This window comes from Euprymna scolopes, chromosome 17 (genome assembly GCF_053919585.1).
Source record: "Euprymna scolopes isolate OS-2025 chromosome 17, ASM5391958v1, whole genome shotgun sequence".
Lineage (NCBI taxonomy): Eukaryota > Metazoa > Mollusca > Cephalopoda > Sepiida > Sepiolidae > Euprymna > Euprymna scolopes.
The window spans coordinates 98,388,108-98,403,655 of NC_136498.1; positions in this window are offsets into that span (position 1 = coordinate 98,388,108).

Below are 15,548 nucleotides of genomic sequence, written 5' to 3' on the forward strand. Positions count from 1 at the left end.
CTCATATCCATATCAATTAGAATACAAGATCTAACCTTTTTCCATGCGTCCACGTCCCTCGTTTTTATGCGCCCATGAGAGTGAAAATTCATCTCTGGCGTCTTCACCATTATTACAGAGCGACCGATCAAATCTTTACGAGTACGTATGTGCGCCCACTGGTTAGGGAGAGGATGGCTTTGGACATGGCGGGGTTTGAGAATTGAAAGAAAATCGGTGGAGGTAAGAGGGGATGGAGGGAAGGGGTCAGGTTGGTAAGAGTTTGGGAAGCCAAACGTCCTTCTCGCTATAAAAACCGCTTTTAATTCCCTACAAGTAAATTGTATCAATAAAAGCTGGAAGACAACGGCTGATTAATACTGATCGGTATCGAGGCTGAAATGATAAATCATCGTTAAGGCTTGTCGAACCCCTAACTCCACTTCGGCCCTATAAAGCCTACCCTCATCCTCACCACGGGCCACTACTGAACGAACAAAAGCAAGAAAGCATGAGAAGGTGAAAAAGAAAGAATGGAAATATCCAAAGCTTTAAGTTGGTTGAACATATAGGAAAAGGGGTTATAAAAAAGGTCTATTGGGATCATATCGGGCAGAGTGGTGGTAATGTTGGGGAAATCAATGATCACCTTTCTCTAATATTTTTGCTGTATATTATTATCTTTTTTTTTTGTTTATTTTTGCATGTAAGTCTGCCATTGTAAACGACTGTTTTATCTTCTGTTTAGGATCCAAGTTTAGTATCTGTTCTGTTATTAGTTAAACGAGGCAAAGTTTAGAATCTGTTCTGGTATTTAGACTGAGACAATTTTTTTTTATTTTTGTTCAAATCCAGAGTGTTCCATTCGGGGCAATTGGATTGTCCTCACATTAAAAATCTGACCTTAGGTCAAATATTACCCTCGTGGGCTATCAAGTAAACAGAAACTAATGGAGGTTGGTTTGGTTTGATTATTTTGCGTCATATCAACAATTTTTATTTTATTTAATACTGAAACTGAATATATAATCTAAACTTCAGTCTCTAAGATTAATAGAATATATGTGTTGCTACTTTTTATTATTTAGGTTATCCAGAATACGTATAATCTTCAAGACAATTGCTGATTAAACTTATACCACGTGTAACCGACGGTTTACATGAGAACCCGATTAGCAACTTCGATAATTATAACAAACTAACTTGGGTACCTGGCGTTGCCCGGGTGTTTAGGGGAGGGTGAGCAAAAAAAAAAAGTGGTAGGAGGCAGACAGGCTCGAACCCGTGACGTGAACGCGGAAAAGAGAGTGAAGGCGTGTGTACGGGTGTTGGTTGAGCAAAAAAAAAAAAAAAGAAGGAAAATTGCGAGCGCAAAAAAAAAGTGGTAGTAGGCAGACAGGCTAGAACTCGTACCGCGAAAGAGGAAAAGAAACGTGACGCGTTAGCTGCTGCACCCATCGCCAAACTGGAAGTGACGTAAGTTTAAATTGAGGCTAGACAATCGGAAAGAGGCGATGACTTTCGAAAATATCGTCGAAAAAAGTGACCCCTCCCTGTAGAAAAGTGCCCAGTTGTTTTGGGTCAATGTTTCGATATTTATCGTCCGAAGAGTTGAGCTTCAAAATGATACCGATTTCATGAAAATCCGCGCCTCTGTCGAAACTTTTTGCGAGACATACATACATACATACATACATACATACATTTAAACAGACAGGTGAGATTTATATTATAGATGATTTTCTTAAAGCTCATTGGTGAAGAATTTTAAACAGTCCCCTTTGCCCTTAGATAGAGCAAACGAAAGAAAATACGACATCCTCATGATTATGAGATCATTAGACTAAGGGAGAGTGTGTTATAAATGTTGCATCAGAACAGGAATCTGGAGGCGAAAAATGCGAAAATATTTGTCGCGTTCACGATGAGAGTTCGTTTTTGTCTGTGATACACGACATCGGTGTTCTTAGAAACTAGGGTTCGCATAGGTGAGTCCATGTTTATTTACGCACCTCGCATAGGCGCACATAATTGAAAAGCCAGGATAGTGATGCTATCTGTATAAGAGTATATGTTGTAACCTTATGTTACATATTAGGGGATTTACGTCAGCGGATAGTGGTTAACTTATGTTAATTTTAACTAGGGTCACTCTGAGTTCATGATAACTCAGATCTCCCAAATCACATTTTTAGAATTCTCGTAGACATTTATGCAGATGACACTACTATCAACACTTCAAGAACAAAGATCACTCTGACCTTGAGTACATGGTGCAATGGGAAAAAATGAATAATTTTAACGCACCTAAAGCCAAGCTTCCATCATCAACGCTCTGATCTCCATCTGACACCAATTTAAATGAATGGCTCTCGTCTTGGGGAAGAACAATGTTTTGACAAGCTTCTGGGATTTCGCTTTACTCCTGATCTTAAAGAGAACGCATACGTCCAGTCCGTAGCTAAAATTACCGGAAAAAACTGTTGATTGCAGGGAAAATGGGCCAGCACCCCAAGAAGGAGTATCACTCTGGCCCTGAAAAAAAAGCATTTACCGGTGAGAGTGCCTCAGACACCAAGCGATAAACTTGTTTCCGAATGCCGGGAGGCTAGGCCTGGAAGGGCGTACATCCTAGGGCTGCCAAAAACCTTTGTATCAGTCCGACAGAAAAAAGTCACGAAATGGTCCAGTTTCTGTCGGACTGATTGTCGAGCCTTCCGACGTCAGGGTCATGATAATTGCTCTGTTTACCTGAATCCTCCCCCACGAGGGAATGTGACACAATGTCCGAAGGTAGGAAAATGAGACAGTGCCCCAAAAGGAAGAACACTCTGACTATACAAGAATAAGTCTGAGTAGTCCCGTCAGCATTCCCCGGTGAGGGCGCCTCACATAACAAGCGATAAACTTGTTCTCGGAATCCGGGAGACAAGGTCTGGAACGGTGGACATCGTAAGGGTCCCAAGAACATTTGTATCAGTCCGACATAAAAAGGTCACCAAAATGGCCCAGTTTCTGTAGTAACTTACGAGTTTTTTTTTAGAATGATTAGAAGAATTAATTATAAGTTGTTAAGCCCTGATGACATAAAATGTTATTGTTTTATTTTTATATTTTATTTAATTTGCATTTTTTTTCTGCTACTGCTACTCAAGTTCGGGATTAATTATTTTGATTCTTTGTTTCGTTTTACGCCATCTCACTGCTTCTGCACTTCTTCTAGATCCTACTGGAAAAAATCATTTCTCCTCTTCCCTCTACATTTTCTTTATGTTTCTGTCTTCACCAACAACCAACCTTTTTATTTCGCCCTTTTATTTTGTAGTCCTCCTAATTTAATGTTTTTTTTTCTTCTCTCTTACTTATATTCCAGATTCGTTGGATTGTCTACTTTCTGTCGTTTTTTTTTCTTTTAATGCCATTAATAGCTGAAAGGAAATTGGCTCGTTTATCACTGCCATTCGCTCTGCCATTTGAATGGCTGACGTTATTTCGTTTCATGGGTGGCTGCAGATTCTCGTTTAAAGCAGCGTCAATTTCATTGGCTAATTCTTCTGCAAATGCGCTGAAGATAGTAAACCGCATTTAAAGCAATATACCTGCACTCTGGACACCAAGCGGATTAGTGGTAGGATTGTCTAGTACTTGGTGGAGCTTATGGATGATTTCACCTTCTCAAGATCAGTGTGGACTATGTGTTGTAGATATATCTCTATCAACTTGCACTCATGGAAGAATGACGACAGCAGCGTTGTCAAACACATCATTTATTATACAGAACACGAGGTTTGAGGTTTGGATTTTAGGAGCTCATCAGATATTGCTTGTGGGCACCAGGCAATATCTGATGAGCTTCTAAGATCCAAACCTTAAAATTGTAGATTAACATCACGAAACAAGAGTCAGCACAAAAACATCTATCACGAAACTGGCCAAACATTTTGGATAAGAAACATTTTGAACAATATTGTATTACAAACCAGACAGAATCTGAAAACAAGTTTGCTTCAGAAATTTTCCAAAAGAGTCGCTAGAAATTCACCAAAAACTTTCATTGTAAAAAGAAAACTGAAAGAATGGACTAACCAAGTATGTTCTGGATGAAATGATCCAGGAATATACAAGTAAAGAAGGCGGCTCCATATACTGGCTTAAAAGAGAATCGCTTCACGATGATTAGGAGAAAATGATAATGACTGCCCAATATCAAAGTTTTTCTAAGAAGATGAGTGGTCTCAGCAACAAATGCAGGTTCTGCCAAACAGAAGTAAAGAACGTGAGCCACCTGACATCCAGTTGTAAGGTTTTGCTGATGGACGCTTATTATACGAGGTGACATAATGGACTGTGTAAATATTTCTACTGGGCCATCTACAAAAAGTTGAATGTCGAATCTAGCAACAATCCTGGAAACTATTAAGAAAGAGCAGAAGAGTCACAAATAAGTCACACACTATTCATTAGGACTATACAATTCATACTACTTGACTGTTAAAGCTGGCATAGTTATATGAGGAAAGAAGGAGAATAAACCAACCTAAATAGAAGTTAGTTTTCTCCAGTAACGCTGCTTTTAACAGAGTTGAAACGGAGAAAATAACGAAATACCAACATCTTATGTACGACGTAAAAAGAATGGAATTTTAGAAAAATCTCCGTAATTCCGGTATTCATAGCATCAACCAGACCCATGAAAAAACATTTAAAAAAACTAATCCACATATATACCTAGTAAACCAAGTGCAAAAAAGATACAAACAATTACACTTAAGAAGGCGGTTTGATTCTTTAAAAGATCTCTCGGTTTGAAGGTTTGAATTAGCAGGTTAATGTCTGACATCCATTAGAATTCCCCATGCTTCAGAAAAACGAAAATGACCAGAAAATCTGACAGCAAAAAATGTAGAGCTATTTAATTATCTAGTAAAGAATTTAAATACCTCTATTGAGCATGAGGTTATTTTCATAAGAAGATTTTTTTTACTTGCCTCTCCACGAGGGCAAAGTTAGACAGAAGGTCGGTTTTTATTATGGAAGGAAACCAGCTCCTCAAAAGGGGACACTCTGGTTAGTAACAATAATTAAAAATGTATCCGTCATAAAGGATTTCTCCTCCATTAATCGAAACCAAAAAAGTGAATTGAAAAAAGTGAAGTGCAGCATCAGAACAGATACTCCACTTTGATCCTGGCCCGAAGGCCAAGAGTTTTTACTGCAACTATTTTAACTTCAAATCCTTCCATGTCATGTGATTAACTACTCTCTTATCAGCTAATAGATAAACATTAAATAAAACCTTTTTCAATCACAAGTAATTAAGCTTGAAGCAAACATATTTACACCTATGTTCAAAAGCATACTACAGCCCAGAAAAAGTTAAACTTACGTTTACAAGCCAGAAGCTTAGGTAAACTAAAAGCGAATATAAATATTCATATTTATATAGTAATCACAACCAAATAAAAAAGCTTAATAAACCCAGATAGGAAATAGAGCTTATCATAGAAGAACACAATTTAAGATCGTAAACTATATTTTACATTATTTTATTATTCGACAGGATACTTAAATAAGAAGTATTAAATATTAAAATGTTTCTTATCCGCGGAGTTTCAAAGAAATGCCTACTTCTCATCAGAGGGAACATATTATCAAATGATTATTATAGCGAAGCTGTGAGTTACTGGTACTGACATAAATTGAAACTGCATTATATGAAAACTAGTCACAAATGTACTAAAATATAAAGTGCAAAGATTTCATGAAATATGGAAACGAAATGAAAAATAAAAATGTAGTAGTAAAGTATTTTCAAGACGAAATGATAATAAGTATCAAAGAGTCGGATTTATACTGTTGACAAAGAGATCTAAAAATCCAAAATATGTGCAATTAAGGTGTGTAAAAAGATGCGTTTGTAAGCAGTCGAGACAAAGATAATTTCGAATCGTTAAAGTTTTTTTTTCACTTAAGGATAAATTCATGTAAAATATAATTTAGTCTTAAATTATGTTCTTATGGTCTTCTTTTTTGTTAAAATAATGAAAATAATAATATAAATTCCATATGTATCACGGACGTTTTCCATTCTCAATAAAAAAAAAACGCTAATGAAGAACAGCTAGAAAAAAAGAAGAGAATTTCATGATGTAATTGTGACAGTAATAGAACGTTTCATGCTGTTCCAGGAGAGACGTAACTTCACAGGATTAAAATTCTATTGCGCTAAGCATTTAAAAATATTATTACTGGTTTCATAGGCAATATTATTAATTGTAGCTTTTCAGTTTTTATGTAATGTTGTGTACGTTTAGACACAGGACCCACACGTTGTATGCAGTCTACGTCGCAAGAGAGCAAAAGGTAAGTAATAACTCAACTCACTTTTTATTGTAACAACGACAGTTATTTTCTCATTCACGCGTGACTTATCGTTACGACTGTGACGTCACCTACGTCTCTACCGTGATCTCGAACGTCATTCACATCCTTAACGTGATCATCATCCCTAACGTGTTATCTTTCCTTTTTAATAGTCTTTTCCTTACAATGACGTTATTTCGCATTTCGTATGCATTCTATTACATTTGGATATGGATAGCTTCGTGCATTTTAATATTTAAACATTGTTTTCGGAATGTATTATTTTGTAAAGAAGATTTATCTTAAATATAACAGTACAAGGATATCTTCTCCAACCCTTAAAATATTAACAAGAACCAATGATATCTATAAGTTTAAATGCCTTTTGAGAGAATGTAATTCCCATAATAATATAAACGTAACATGCGGCCGCAGCCGAGATTGAACTCACTACACGACTTTGTAGTGTAATTCAAATCTTACCGCAGCTGAATACTTGATGCTTCACCAGGGTTATCAAGCTTATTTTTTATTGTGACGCCATCACTAGATGGGTTGCCTATCACGACTTAAGAAAGTCCCATCTACCCTAGAGAGAAGGATAGACCACGCCAGTTTCTCAACCTGGTATTTTACCTCGCGGTACATACAGTGCCTCGCCTTCCCAAATGGTCACCCGTCTGGTACTGGCCAGACTCAACATTGCTTAACTTCGGTGATCTGGCGAGAACCGGTATGTGCTGTATATCCCATAATAATATTAAAACTAATAGCTACATTTGTTTCACGACCACTACGTTTTCCCGCCGCCTCACCATGCGTCTTTAATTTCTAGCTCAATTTGCCAGCATCTACAAAAAAATAACTGCCCTCCTCTGATTTAAAAAGGCAAATTACCATCGCCCAAAACATACCGTGTACCTTGATAAACTTGAAAGCAAACTGAAAGATCTCATTACCAATAAACAATATATGAAACTCCATTATTATTACCACTTATGAACAATCTCACTGAATAACTATTAAAAATAAATTGAACTCGTTATACAATAATCCATCTTATTACCCAGCCACACGCGACATTACATTAATCTATTTGATAGTTTCGGTGGATTAAGATATACCCCTCCCATTCTCTCTCCTTTTCTCTCCACACACATTCGCCCACCAATCTGTTATAAAATCATATTCCTACCTGTTTGTTTCCAATGTGATTAATGTGTACAAAACGTATACTGTTTCACAAACTAATTTTCATACTAAAAACGGATATTTACAGCTTGATTTCTATATATATTATTTATTAAAAGGGTATCTAAATTCAAGGAGTAACCTGATTTCCATATTACATTAACGAAAATTTATTTTAATTACCTCCGTGTTGTTACCTGTTTGTTGTAATAGAATTGTCTTCGTCGTTTTATTAAATTTATTTTTTAATTTAACTTGTATTTAATAAAATTTATTTTAATTACCTCCGTGTTGTTACCTGTTTGTTGTAATAGAATTGTCTTCGTCGTTTTATTAAATTTATTTTTTAATTCAACTTGTATTTAATAAAATTTATTTTAATTATTATTAGCCTACATGAGTTGTTTTGTTGTTTTTTTTTTTAAGGAAGTAAGTTTATTTATTTAAGTTGTGAGATTTATTTTCCTTTCAAGCTATTTCCCGTACAATTCTCATAGACGAAAATTGATGTATTTTAATTTTCCGTGAAGTCAACATGCGATTCACTTTCAGGAGAATCGTATGAAGTTAGGATAGTCGGTGTATCTTAAATGGTATGTGACTTAAAGTGTGTGTGTGTGTGTGTGTGTGTGTATATATATATATATATATATATATATATATATATATATATATATATATATATATATTAAGTAATGTGATTTATAATTTAAAATTTAAAAATTTAAAATTAGCTCTAGGACATTTAACTATCGAGCTTATTATATATCTAAATTACAACGAGCACTTTCTATTTCCTGTATTTTAATAAAACTAGTAATTTCACTGTTACATTAAAATACACTCAGCTCTTTAGACTATTGTTCTAATCTCCTTTAAATTTATATATATATATATATATATATAATTATATATATAATTATATATATACATATATATATAAACAAACACACATACACACACACGCACACACACACACACATATATATATATATATATATATATATATATATATATATATATATATATATATGCTCTTTCACCTGATGTTTCGTTTGGCTATTAAGCGAAGATTACTGTCCGTTTTTTTGTAAACAAACTAGCAGTTTGAGCACTGTGAAGCGATGGGCAAGTGTTTCTTTAATACACTTGATGAGGGACATTTGCGGGCACCGATTCGTAGCTTTGGGGGTAGAGCTGCCGAGTGTCAACTCGATAATTCTAGGTTTGATCCTCGGCTGAGAAAAGGTCTAGCCACACTGTTGAGTTGTGATACAACGAAACAGTACTGTATGTGGATGACTATATAACAATTGATACAAATATAGTAGCTATATATATATATATATATCTTTGTATCGTATCAATTATATATATATATCTATAATATAAAGCTGAACGTGTGTGTGTGTGTGTGTGTGTGTGTGTGTGTGTGTGTGTGTGTGTGTGTGTGTGTGTGTGTGTGTGTGTGTGTGTGTGTGTGTGTGTGTGTGTGTGGTCACGAATAGGCTCCAATATGGTTGACTATTTTTAAAAACTGAGTACATATAATGATAGAAGATGTATCGAGACACAGGAATGGATATGTTTGATCTGGCAGAACGGTGGTTCATAAAAATTGTGGGGTCTGTGTTCGCGCCTGGCCCACAATGTAAGGAAATAAAAAAAATGAAAATAAAAACGTTTACAAGTGCTTTTGATATAGATGTACAAAAGAATACTTTGATAAATATCTTTCAACTCAAATAGGGATGGTGTAATAAAATTGTGGGGTCTGCGTTCGCGCCTGTACTCCGTGTAAATATGGCACAAACTTTAACAAAGACTTTTCATATCTATTTGCGTAAGTATAATTTCATAATTATGTTTCAGTTTGAAGAAATATGATATAATAAAATTATGGGGTGTTCGTTCGCGCCTAACCTCCATAGAATGTAAATATGTCACAAAGTTTAACAAGGTTTTTTAAAAGGGGTGAGAGTCCACAATAACACCTTAACTTTAATCTTTATTCACGTTAGCTTTTATTTATTTTTTTGAGTTGAACAATATTGTGCCGAATAAATTCACCTCATAAATTCACGTTCTTATTAAAGTGAAAGCCAAAAAAAAAAGTCGGAACTTTAGACAATTCTCGACACAATTTTTGAATAACTCTGTTGTTTTGTTTTTTTTCCTTCTCCACTTGCAGGTGGCACTCTTTCGAAAATAGATAAATAGATAAATAATAAAAAAAATAACGTTACTTGTTATCGGGTCAAAAGAAGGAAAAAATCCTGCTTACATGATTACGTGTCTTTTTAAAAACATTTACATAACCTTTTTATTTTTATTTATATGTCTGTTTAAGCTTTTTTTGTCAGAGTTCTAGAAGAAATTCAGTTGATTACAACCGTTTCAGCGTGTTCTTTATATTACAATATTACAACGCTGAATCCAACGGCGCAATAATACACCATTCAATACTGTAAAACTGAAACGAAACTGTTCTGTTTGAAAAGGGCGCCATTTTCTTCTTATTTATATTTATATCGATTCTTTGCTTTAAAAAACTAAAGTAATTACATTTTTACTTTTTTTAATATCCCATTTTGCTGTTTCGGATTATTTTACTAAAGTAAGTAAAGCTTCATTACTTTTCAAAACTGTTTTTGTTTCTTTGTTTTTCGATATTTCGTCGATATTATTTAGTAAGAGTATTTAGCAGAAAAGCCAACAAATGACTACCCGAAAAACTAAATATACAAGAAATAAATGTTACCATAGTCAATAAAAGTTCAGTTCATGTTTTTTTTGTTTTGAAATAGTTTTTAATGCTCTTTACTTGAAATAATTTTAGCGAACCGAAATTTAAACGAAATTGGAGGCGATAACTACTTAAATGAATTTTTATATAAACTACACATGCCACAATTCCTCAAGCACAAAATAACGGAAAACATTAATATATGTTTATAATATTCCTTACGTTGACGGAACTCTCTTAAATTGTTAACACAGAATGCTCAGGTGCCCCTCCTTCAAATTGAAAACGGGGCTCTTCATTTCGAAGTCGCTGCCATTTTGATTTTTTTTTAAACCGGTTCGCGAATTAAAAAATAAATTTTTACAAACTACTTAAAAATAGAAGCCAATGAACTTTTCTACCATAAAAGTAACTTTTATTGACTATGGTAACATTTATTTCTTGTATATTTATATTATTATATATATAACATTTTCTCTTTGTAAGAAAACATGATTTTGTTGGTCCCTCTTGGCTACGAATAGAAAACAAAGTTGATATTTAAAAAATATATTTTCGCGAAAATTATCTTTACTTTCATCATATTTTGCTTAGGGTAAAATTTTTGAGCATCAAAACCTATCTCTTTACAATCCCCTCTTTTTCATAACCTATCGTACTTTCATCAATCACAGTTCATTTTCTGTAGGCTGTTTTTGAACCCAATCAGCGACGGGTACTTCTGCTAGTGTATATATATATATATATATATATATATATATATATATATTAATTGTTTTTCAGTTGAAGTTTACGTTTTAATATATTGTTGATTATTTCACATGAAAAATATCCTCTTGAAAATAGGTAGGGCGAATTCTTCCTCTTCGCATCGTTCGTCGTAATCAGAAATATAACGGAGCGACGTCGACGACGACGGGAGACTCTCTAAAGATAGCTCTTGTAGGCAGGATCTGATAAAGTGTTCATCGACTTCCTGTTATGAGATCGTCCTTCAGAACGATTGTTCCTGTTTGGAAAGAATGAAATATTCAAACTTAAATTTCCAACTTTCATTCATGAACACCTCAATAACATGCCATTCCGCTTTTCGAAATCTGTTCACTCATATCAGTTTCTACTTAGATTTAATCGATGCGTTGTTAAAATATTACCGTGTTTTGTTTTAGTTTGTTTGTTCATGCACGATTGATAGAAAAAAAGGAATAGACCGAGTACATATTAATAATGTACCTATTTACTATGCCTCCCCACGGGACAGAGTTAGACACCAGGGTCGTTTTTTTAACGTGGAGAAAAGGTGCAAAAATAAAAATTGTCTCAGTCGTGAAGGATTTCTCCTCCACCGAAAGAGAACAAGAAAATGAAGTGCAGCATCTGAAGAACAGATACTACACTTTGATCTTGACAACATAATCTGAATTTAGGAAAACTCGTCCCGGGAAAACTCGTCTCGGGAAAACTCGTCTCCGGAAAACTCGTCTCCGGAAAACTCGACCCCGAAAAACTCGTCCCTTTTCGCTAGGTAGGAAAACTGGTCCCTTATTGAATAAATATCGATTAAAAACACATTTTATTATGGTTCTTGAAGGAGATATTGTTTTTTAAAATAGACTATAGCCCCCCCCCCATAATATTTAAAAAAAATATCTTTACTTGTTTAATGTTTTTTTTTTTAAATAAAATCGATTTTCTTAGTGTCCGTTTTCTACCTAACTGGCTAAGTTCTTAGTGGTTTCACTTATTTTAAAGCGTTTATTATGTTCATAAACGAGACCGCATATTTTTTTATATTAATATAAAAATAATTTATTATATACTGTTATTTATAAAAGGGTAAAATCGATTTTTCTACCTCGCCGACTATGTTGTTTATTTAATTTATTTGGAATCGTTTATCCGGTAAAGAAAAAAAAACACAGAAAACAAACAAAAAACATGTCGAGTGTTACGTGAAAACGAGAAATAATGTCCGGTATATCACATCTTAGGGGTCTTAATAATCGCTAACAAATAGAAAATTAAAGAAATTACCGAGCGAGATTTGGTTTTAAAAAGAAAATAATAAATTTTAATATTTTTTAAAATATAATTTAGAGAGAGAGGGGAGGTAAAACTATATCTCCCTCCGAAAAACAAGTAACAAAAAATGAAATTAAAAAGATTCTTGATAAACGATAGCGGAGTTTTCAATAAAATTGATTAATAAATTTATTTAGTGATTACTTTTTCTCTTAACGATTGATTTTAGAATTTTGAAGTATAAATTAAAAAAATTAAAAATGAGTTAACGAGAGATTGTTAGCACATGGCATCTCTCGCGCCAAAAAAATATTTCGCTTTCAATTTATTAGTTAATTTTTGCAAAATTTGACAGGACGACAATAAATGTTGATAATTGATAAAATTATAATTTTAAATAACGCATGAGTGCATTTGGTATGAGAGAAAACAAAAACGTAACAACAAAAAAAACTATCATAATTAAAAAAACAAAATTAAAAAGTAACGAAGAATCGAATCGCTTCCTGTTTTTTAATTTTTTGGGTTTTTTTATTATTGTTTTTATGACTCCAAAAAACATCGTTAAAATAAGAACAAAATAAATTTGTAATTAACATTGTATGAACATAATAAACGCTTTAAAATAAGTGAAACCACTAAGAACTTAGCCAGTTAGGTAGAAAACGGACACTTAGAATATCGATTTTATTTAAAAAGAAAAAAAAAACTTTAAACAAGTAAAGATATTTTTTTTAAATATTATGGGGGGGGGGGGGCTATAGTCTATTTTAAAAAACAATATCTCCTTCAAGAACCATCATAAAATGTGTTTTCAATCGATATTTATTCAATAAGGGACCAGTTTTCCTACCGAGCGAAAGGGGACGAGTTTTCCGAGTACGAGTTTTCCGGGTACGAGTTTTCCGGAGACGAATTTCCCGGGATGAGTTTTCCTAAATTCAAAAAAACTATCATAATTAAAAAAAAAAAAAAAAGTAAGGAAGAATCGAATCGCTTCCTGTTTTTTAATTTTTTGGTTTTGTTCTTTATTATTGTTTTTATGACTCCAAAAAACATCGTTAAAATAAGAACAAAAAAGATTTGTAATTAACTTTTATGAACATAATAAACGCTTTAAAATAAGTGAAACCACTAAGAACTTAGCCAGTTAGGTAGAAAACGGACACTAAGAAAATCGATTTTATTTAAAACAAAAAAAAAAACATTAAACAAGTAAAGATATTTTTAAAAAATATTATGGGGGGGGGCTATAGTCTATTTTAAAAAACAATATCTCCTTCAAGAACGATCATAAAATGTGTTTTCAATCGATATTTATTCAATAAGGGACCAGTTTTCCTACCTAGCGAAAGGGGACGAGTTTTCCGGGGTCGAGTTTTCCGGGGTCGAGTTTTCCGGAGACGAGTTTTCCCGGGACGAGTTTTCCGGGGTCCACATAATCTATAACCGCGATCGAATCTTACGCAAGTCTAAAGGGGTTATAAAAGTGATTTTTTTTTACACGGTGGTCACCACTTATGAAGGCCCGGAAGCCACTCAGGGATAAGGGTTATTGCAAGTACAATACGTTAGTGTGGAAGTACAGTACGTTAGTGTGGAGTACAGTAAGTTAGTGTGATACGTGCAAGTAAAAAAAAACATATCTTAATAACAAAAACATTTTTTAAGCTAATACTATTGATAATCTGTTAAAAACGATGACATTGATATATTTCGAATTTGTTCAATGAAAATAAAAATTGCTTAAACCATAATCCCTTATAGTTAAATAAGCACGAAGTAGTTTTTCCCCCAATGAATAAAATAATTTATGAATAAAATTATTTATTTGTGACTAATTACAAATTGTGTCATAGCAAGACATTGATATGAGTTAGAAAAAGATACGTGTTTTATAAGTTTAAAAAACGTTATAACTTTTTAAAAAGCTGTCATTTTCGACGTATATCATCATTTTTCGAAGCAAGACATTGATGCGTGTTTTATAAGTTTCAAAAATTGGTACATGTTTCATAAGTTTTTAAAAATTAACATAAGTTTATAAAAAGCTGTCACTTTCGACGTATAATCTCTTTTGCAAAGTAAGACATTCTTTTTTTAAATAAGTATTTTTTTTAATAAAATTTTGTTTTCTATCTCTTTTAAATAAATGTACGAAAATAATGTTTTCGTAACCAACTTTATTCATTATATTTCGTAATGTTTAAAACAATAAGTAAAATACATTTCCTGCAATAAATCATATATATCATATATCATATATTAATTTTCCACAAATGTTCACATATAATTTTTTTCGTACTAGCAAACAGTAGGCGTAAGATAAAGATGGAAATTGATAAACACTTATCACGCCCGTCACCCGTCTAGCTGAATCCACTGTGAAAAATTTCCCCCACTCTTTATCTGTGCCTAAATCAAAACGTGAATTCCATGAACAAAGCTTCTTTCTTAAAACTGCACGCCTGCGGAACTCTTTTCCGTCTGTTTGCTTCCCACCTGACTACAACTTGGATGTCTTCAAGTCCAACGTTAACAAATTCCTAATGAACCGCCCCCTTAAGTAAACACTTCATCAAATCTCCACACTAACGTACTGTACTTGCAATAACCCTTATCCCTGAGTGGCTTCCGGGCCTTGATAAGTGGTGACCACCGTGTAAAAAAAGCTATTTATGTTTCGCTATCTCCGATTAGACCAGATTGCATATTTACATGAGAAAGTACATTGCATTGTTTCCGATTCTTTATTACATAATCAAGTTTGGCTAAACTTACCTGTACCTATACGTACGTTTTTTTCATGACACTATGTACACGGTCTACTTCACACTTTCGTTTACCATCTATTCTCCTTTCTAGACACGTCTTAAATAATCTAGTGTCAGATTGTGTTATACGGAGATGAGCGATAAAGTTGTCGCCCCAAAGAGAATGACACTGCAGCTTTATTTTAAAACTTTTGTTGAAAAAAATCAATTCAGGTAACTTGATTGTGTAGTTGAGTTGTCATCTGTTCAATGTAGCCGCATTCAGCCTTCATCATGGAATTTAGCGTAATTATTACACACACACACACGCACACACACACACGCACGCACACGCACACACACACGCACGCACACACAAACACACGCATACACGCACACACACACACACGCACGCACACACACACACACGCACGAACAAATTAGATAATATAGTAATGCACGGATACGTGTTTCGCTGTTACTATGACTCATCA